At 49.0% G+C, this 6,879-nt stretch overlaps 1 non-coding gene across 1 annotated transcript; it reads left to right on the forward strand.

Annotated features, from left to right (window-relative positions):
* The first annotated feature begins 1,436 nt into the window (after positions 1-1,436).
* On the forward strand, positions 1,437-1,518 carry TRNAS-UGA (transfer RNA serine (anticodon UGA)). Its single transcript has one exon. It is a non-coding gene; the product is annotated as a tRNA-Ser (tRNA).
* Positions 1,519-6,879: the final 5,361 nt, after the last annotated feature.

Below are 6,879 nucleotides of genomic sequence, written 5' to 3' on the forward strand. Positions count from 1 at the left end.
CCACCTCCCCAGGGCAATAAGGGACCCCTCCCCCAGGGCCATATGGAACAAATAGGGACCCCACCTCCCCAGGGCAATAAGGGACCCCTCCCCCAGGGCCATATGGAACAAATAGGGACCCCCCCTCCCCAGGGCAATAAGGGACCCCTCCCCCAGGGCCATATGGGACAAATAGGGACCCCACCTCCCCAGGGCAATAAGGGACCCCTCCCCCAGGGCCATATGGAACAAATAGGGACCCCCCTTCCCGAGGGCAATAAGGGACCCCTCCCCCAGGGCCATATGGAACAAATAGGGACCCCCCCTCCCCAGGGCAATAAGGGACCCCTCCCCCAGGGCCATATAGGTCCCCCTCTCCTCCTAGGGCCATACGGGATCCATGAGGTTTAAAGGCTTCCAGTCTGCTGAGGGCAAATCCCGCCCCCATGGCATCAAGGAACCTCCCCCGCCCTCCATCAGTCCCCTCTCCAAATTTATGTCCAGCCCCTCTTAACTCCAGGCCCGTGTCCACTCCTGACCTCACCCTTGGGCCAAACGCCCCAGGTGGGGGAATGGATTTGGGGAGCTGGGCTGAGAACCAGGCATAGAAAGGAGTTCTCACAGGGGTAGGCCATAGTTCTGTGTGGGGGATGTAGCTCAGTGGTAGAGTGCATGCTTTACCTCTATGAGGCCCTGGGTTTGATCCCTGACATTTCTAAGGGTTTTGTTATTGCAGGGCTGCATCTGGAGCTGGAGCTGTTTCCGTCTGAGGCTCTAGATCCAGGTAGCTCACCAGGGACTGAAAAAATGAAGGTTTCAGTAAAGGCAAGATCCAGCAGCAATGGGCAAAATGATTTATACACGGGTATCAGCCAATCAGCAACCGGTAAAGTGATTTATACCCAGGTATCTGCCAATCAGCAATGAACACATTTATTTATATCCGGGTATCCTCCAATCAGCAAGAGGCAAAATGATTTATACCCAGGCATCTGCCAATCAGCAAGGAGCAAAATAATTTATATGCAGGTATCCTTCCATCATCACTGGACAAAACAATTTACACTCAGCTACGCTTCACTCAGCAAGGGGCAAAATGATTTACACCTGGCTACGCTCCAATCAATGTACGAAGCAACATGATCAGCGAGTGCTCCTCACTGACTGCGTTTGAAGAATGGTTGAGTCTTGAAACTATGGGCAGAGGGGGGGAATCTGGAAAAAAGGTATTTCTCGTCTAGTTTTGCTTTCGTAAAGTAAAGGTTAAGGAACAGAATCTATCTACCCACACCCTAGCTGTCTATGCACCCCTCTGCTCACACACCCCTCTATTTACCTACCTACCTACCCCAAAATGTACCTGCTTAGAAAGCCAGAGCTCTGAGCCATAACATGCCCATTGCACCCATAAAGAAAAGACTCTCTGCAGCAGGAAGGAGAGGCATTGGTATTACCCAGCTGTGATGGCTGAGTGGTTAAGGCGTTGGACTTGAAATCCAATTGGGTTTCCCTGCGCAGGTTCAAATCCTGCTCACAGCGATTAGCTACTTTTGCTCGGAGAGGCGATGCCCAGAGATCTCGCTGGCTCGGGGCATTTTCGGGGGTGAAATGCCAGGCAGGGACCTGTGGGTTGGCCAGGTGGGTGGCACTGCTGGGTCCAGGAAAAGCACGTTCTGTGGCCAAGGGGCCAAAAATGACCCCCACATTTCTCAGAGGGGCTGGCTAGAGGATCCCCCAATGCTCGGAGAGACAGGCCCTGAGTGGTCAGCATTCAGGACTCGCGCTCTGACTCAGGGCTCCTTCCACCCAACAAACCCGTTATCGACTCTCCAGCCAAAACCCAGCCACTTGGGGTGGCCCCGGCTCAATCCAACCCCGGGGCCGATCTGTGGACGTGAGCCCGGTGCCAGAGCCCTGATCCCCGCAGAATGGCCTCCCCAGCCAGACACCGGCAGGGACGCGTCCGCCGACAGGCCAGGGCAGAGGTACCGTGGAGATGCAAGACTGGGTCTGCAGCTGCGGGCTGGAACTGGCCCCTGCGGGACCGAGCCGCTGGCGTTGTCCAACCCAGAGCGAAACCCCCCACGGCACAGAGAGCCAGAGGGGTTCTGATCCCCACGCCACCTGCCCCCTGCCAGAGCCTGGGGGGCTGATCCCCCCTGTGTAAATCAGGAGTCACTTCAGTGGCATCAGAGGCGCCGATTCCCCTCTCGCTCACCCCAGTCTTTGGGCCAGCAGGTGGGATGGAGGGCGGGGCATCAGCCCAAAAGCTGCCTTCAAACGGGCATCCCTGATGACCCTCTTCCAAGCCCCTCCCACCAAATAAGCTCCACCCACTTGAGCCACCAGCTTTGTCTACATAGGGAAATTGACTGGCGCGGTGTCAGGAATTAGGGCTTGTGGCAGAAGTCCTTCCCTTAGCCAGATGGCCCGACTGGCTGGAGGAACCCATGGACCCGCGCTAAAATCCAGCAGCGGCGGTCGATAACCACTCTGAGTCCCTCTCATGGCGAAGAACAGAATTGTCTGTATTGCCCTCGGTATGATCGCCATGTTTGCTACGCGGCGTTCAGCCCACGACTCCAACCCACTCTCATGCTTCAGGGCTGCAGCCAGTCGCATGCAGGGGGTCAGGAAGGATGGGCTCTCCCCATCCATCTGTCTCGGCCCTTCCTGTTCTCTGCCAGTTTCGTCTCCTGAGAGCTAAGATGCTTTGGTCTAACTAATGTCAGTCTAGGGGTAGCTGCGTGAAATTGAGGTCAGAGTAAATGCTCCGATGGGCTCTTAAAACGTGATGGAACAATACTAACTAATCTTAATAAGATGCGGCTTTTCGGTGACACCTCAAGGTGTCGCCCTTTCCCTTCCATGGCGCCGTCTGTCCTACCGATACAACCCACAGTTGCTAATTAACATTAGACTGCCGGCCTTATGAGATTTGCCTTTAGCTATTTCAGAGACATTGCACCCTGCAGGGACCTGCAGGTGTGTTTGCAATCAGAGTGGGGTGTCCTTAGCCTCGGTTTGCCAGCAGCTGGGAATGGGCGACGGGATGGATCATTCAGTAATTGCCCTGTTCTGTTCATTCCCTCTGAAGCACCTGGCATTGGCTACTGTCAGAAGACAGGATACTGGGCTAGATGGACCTTGGGTCTGACCCAGTCTGGCCGTTCTTATGTTCTTACATCCTGCGTTGCTTTTTCCTCTGCTTTTTTTCCAGGGAGCAGCATTGAGCATAGGTAGCCAGCTTCCAGCTCCCCACCCGCCCTCCCTCAACCCCCAGGTCCTGGGGTGTCTTTCTCCAGCAACCTTCCCTCTGAATTCACAGTCACAAGCATAGTCTCGGCCCTGCAAACAAGCTAGGGGTGGCTGTCCCCACCACGCTTCCATGGCAGAGCCCAATTGTTCCAAGCATTCACACACCCCATTTCATATGGGGGTGCGTAGGCCAGGGTGGTATTTTCCTGGAAAGTTTGGGAAGGAAACAGGGCCGGATTTAGAGGCCCTAAGCACTGAAAAGATTATGGTGCCCCCCCCCCATGTAATTCAAAATAAAAGCAATACTATACTGTAAAATAAAATTTTATTTTTCGAAATGACACAAAACTTACATGTACGCTGAAATTAAAATAGCTTCTTTCTAGATTTTCTGATTGCAAAATTCTGGATAAGTTTATTGAAGCTGACTCGACGAAGCATGTCTGCTTCCATACACAATAGGGAAAGTGAATCAAGTCTGTCCTGACACATTGTTGTTCTCTGAGGGTTTTTTATTCTTTTCAGCTGAGAAAAAGAGCGTTCTGCAGAGCAGTTGGTAATCATCAATGTTAGAAAAATACGTAGTGCGATCTCTACATTTGGAAATACACATTGTATTCTATCTTTCAATATTGTGTCATGAAGATCAATGTGACTGAATTTCATTTTTCCTGTTTCATTAAACTTTGCGCGCATATAACAGTGGAACTGCCGTACTTCTCCACAGAGATTCATGTTTAAGTCAACAGGCTATGAGTCAACTAGCTTTTGGGAACCTTGTGAATATTGTTCATCAGATAAGTCCATATCATTTAGAAAAGAAAATCTACTTGATACTTCTTTGTACACTTCACCTCTCCTCTTCATATAAGCTTCAAGTATGTCAGTTATAGCGTATTAAGTAGATACGTGAAATTTGTCTCTAGGATTCAGTGCTGTTTCTGTTCCACTGCTATCATTTGCTTGTTTTTTCCTGATTCGCTTGCAGGACTGGGCTTCTTTGTAGTTAGTATCAGGCAAAATATCTTTTGATATGTCTTCAAATCTTTCGAAATCATTCCTCAAAGTGTGTAAGTGGTCTGCTAATGATTGACAGAGGTTTGCACATGTTTTCAAATCCAATTCTTTTTCTTGGAGAGCTTGACTTGTGTGGTAAAAGTGTTGTAAAATTTCATTCCACATGGTCAACATGAATACAAACTCTAGTTCTTGCATCTTGTTTGCAATGTTTTCTGCCTCTCGTATAGTTTCTCCCTTTTGTGATTGGTCTTCAGCTATACTTTCTAATGCATCCACAATCTTTGAGTAGGACTCCAGAATTGCACTTGTTGCCACTGCATGTGCCTCCGAGCGAGTATTAGAGACTTCAACACACGATCATTGCCCAAATATGTTTTAAGAACTGCCCATCGATGTGTTGAGGCAGAGAAAAATGTATAAAGTAACTGGACTCTAACATCCTGCCCCTTATCTCAGTTATCTGAACTTAAAAAAATAAATAAATTACACAACGTGCACTATTTTTATAAAAAGCGACGAAGAGTCCTGTGGCACCTTATAGACTAACAGAAGTATTGGAGCATAAGCTTTCGTGAGTGAATACCCACTTCGTCAGACGCATGTATTTTTATGTGTATATATATATATATATATATATATATATATATATATAAAAAAGAAAGAAAAAAAATGAATCGAGTACGTATAACTCAGAAGAATATATCAATAATAAAACATAAATTTATTGCAATACATGATAGGATCTGATTTCCTCGCATTATTTCGATTTACATTAGTAGGACGCCCCCCTGGTTTAGGTGGGGATAAGTAATAAAAAGAGAACAGAAAAACGGGGGAAGAGTGTGGAGTGGAGTGTAAGGAAGTCTAACAACGTTCTGATTTTTCCCATGATGACTACTTCGATGCTTTTTTTGAAATATCAAATATCAAATTTAAAAAAAAAAATCTAGGTTTTTTTGGTGCCCCCTGCTTTGCTGGTGCCCTAAGCACATGCTTAGTCTGCGTATTGGGTAATCCAGCCCTGGGAGGAAACCTGTTTGCTGGAGTTCTGATTTCAGAGTTTGTTAGATCTGATTTCCTGGCTAGTCAGTTTCACCCCGCTATCCCTGTATTAAGCCAGAGATTTTAGCTAGGTAAAAGTATTTAACTTCTTGGGAGACTAAACTGGCAGCGAACAAGGCCCGTGGGATGCCGGGAAAGTTTGGTCCCTGGCAATTCTGCAAAATAATAACAAAATAATCCCAGGCCAAACCACAAACCAATTTTTGTTTTGGAAATTTACAGCCAAACAAAACAAATGGACCCCTAACCCTAACCCACCCACATTGCTGGGAAACAGAGACAGCTGCAGGTACTTGGGGTCACCACAAGGCTCCCAGGGTGGCCAACCCAAGACCTCAGTCTACATACTTCCAGGTGAATTCAGGGTTTCGGGAAGCAAATGTGCTGAAGATGGCAGGGTGTCACATACTGGGTGCTCCACAGAATCATAGAATCAGAGAATATCAGGGTTGGAAGAGACCTCAGGAGGTTTCTAGTCCAACCCACTGCTCAAAGCAGGACCAATCCCCAACTAAATCATCCCAGCCAGGGCTTTGTCAAGCCGGGCCTTAAAAACCTTTAAGGATGGAGATTCCACCACCTCCCTAGGGAACCCATTCCAGTGCTTCACCACCCTCCAAGTGAAATAGTGTTTCCTAATATCCAACCTAGACCTCCTCCACTGCAACTTGAGACCATTGCTTCTTGTTCTGTCATCTGCCACCACTGAGAACAGCACCTCCGTAGGTAACCCATTCCAGTGCTTCATCACCCTCCTAGGGAAATAGTGTTTCCTAATATCCAAACTAGACCTCCCCCACTGCAACTTGAGACCCTTGTTCTGTCATCTGCCACCACTGAGAACAGCCGAGCTCCATCCTCTTTGGAACCCCCCTTCAGGTAGTTGAAGGCTGCTATCAAATCCCCCCTCACTCTTCTCTTCTGCAGACTAAATAACCCCAGTTCCCTCACCTCTCCTTGTAAATAATCTGCCCCAGCCTTCTGATTATTTTCATTGCCCTCTGCTGGACTCTTTCCAATTTGTCCACATCCCTTCTGTAGTGGGGGGACCAAAACTGGACACAATACTCCAGGTGTGGCCTCACCAGTGCCGAATAGAGGGGAATAATCACTTCCCTCTATCTGCTGGCAATGCTCCTACTAATGCAGCCCACTATGCCGTTAGCCTTCTTGGCAACGAGGGCACACTGCTGACTCATATCCAGCTTCTCGTCCACTGTAACCCCCAGGTCCTTTTCTGCAGAACTGCTGCTTAGCGAGTCAGTCCCCAGCCTGTAGCAGTGCCTGGGATTCTTCAGTCCTAAGTGCAGGACTCTGCATTTGTCCTTTTATACACCTTTTAATTAGAATATCCAATTCCATCAGGTTCCCTCTTCGATGACGGTATCCAGGAGATCGCATCACATCCGTCTTTGATGTTCATTTCATGGGCTTTTGAATTCACGTACACAGGGCCGGCTTTAGCAGGTGCGGGGCCCCATGCCGGGACGCGAATTGTCTCGCTGCCCCCCCCCGCCCCAACTCCGCCCCGGCCCCGCCCCCTCCCTGCCCCATTGGATC

The sequence above is a fragment of the Emys orbicularis genome, chromosome 15 (assembly GCF_028017835.1).
Source record: "Emys orbicularis isolate rEmyOrb1 chromosome 15, rEmyOrb1.hap1, whole genome shotgun sequence".
Lineage (NCBI taxonomy): Eukaryota > Metazoa > Chordata > Testudines > Emydidae > Emys > Emys orbicularis.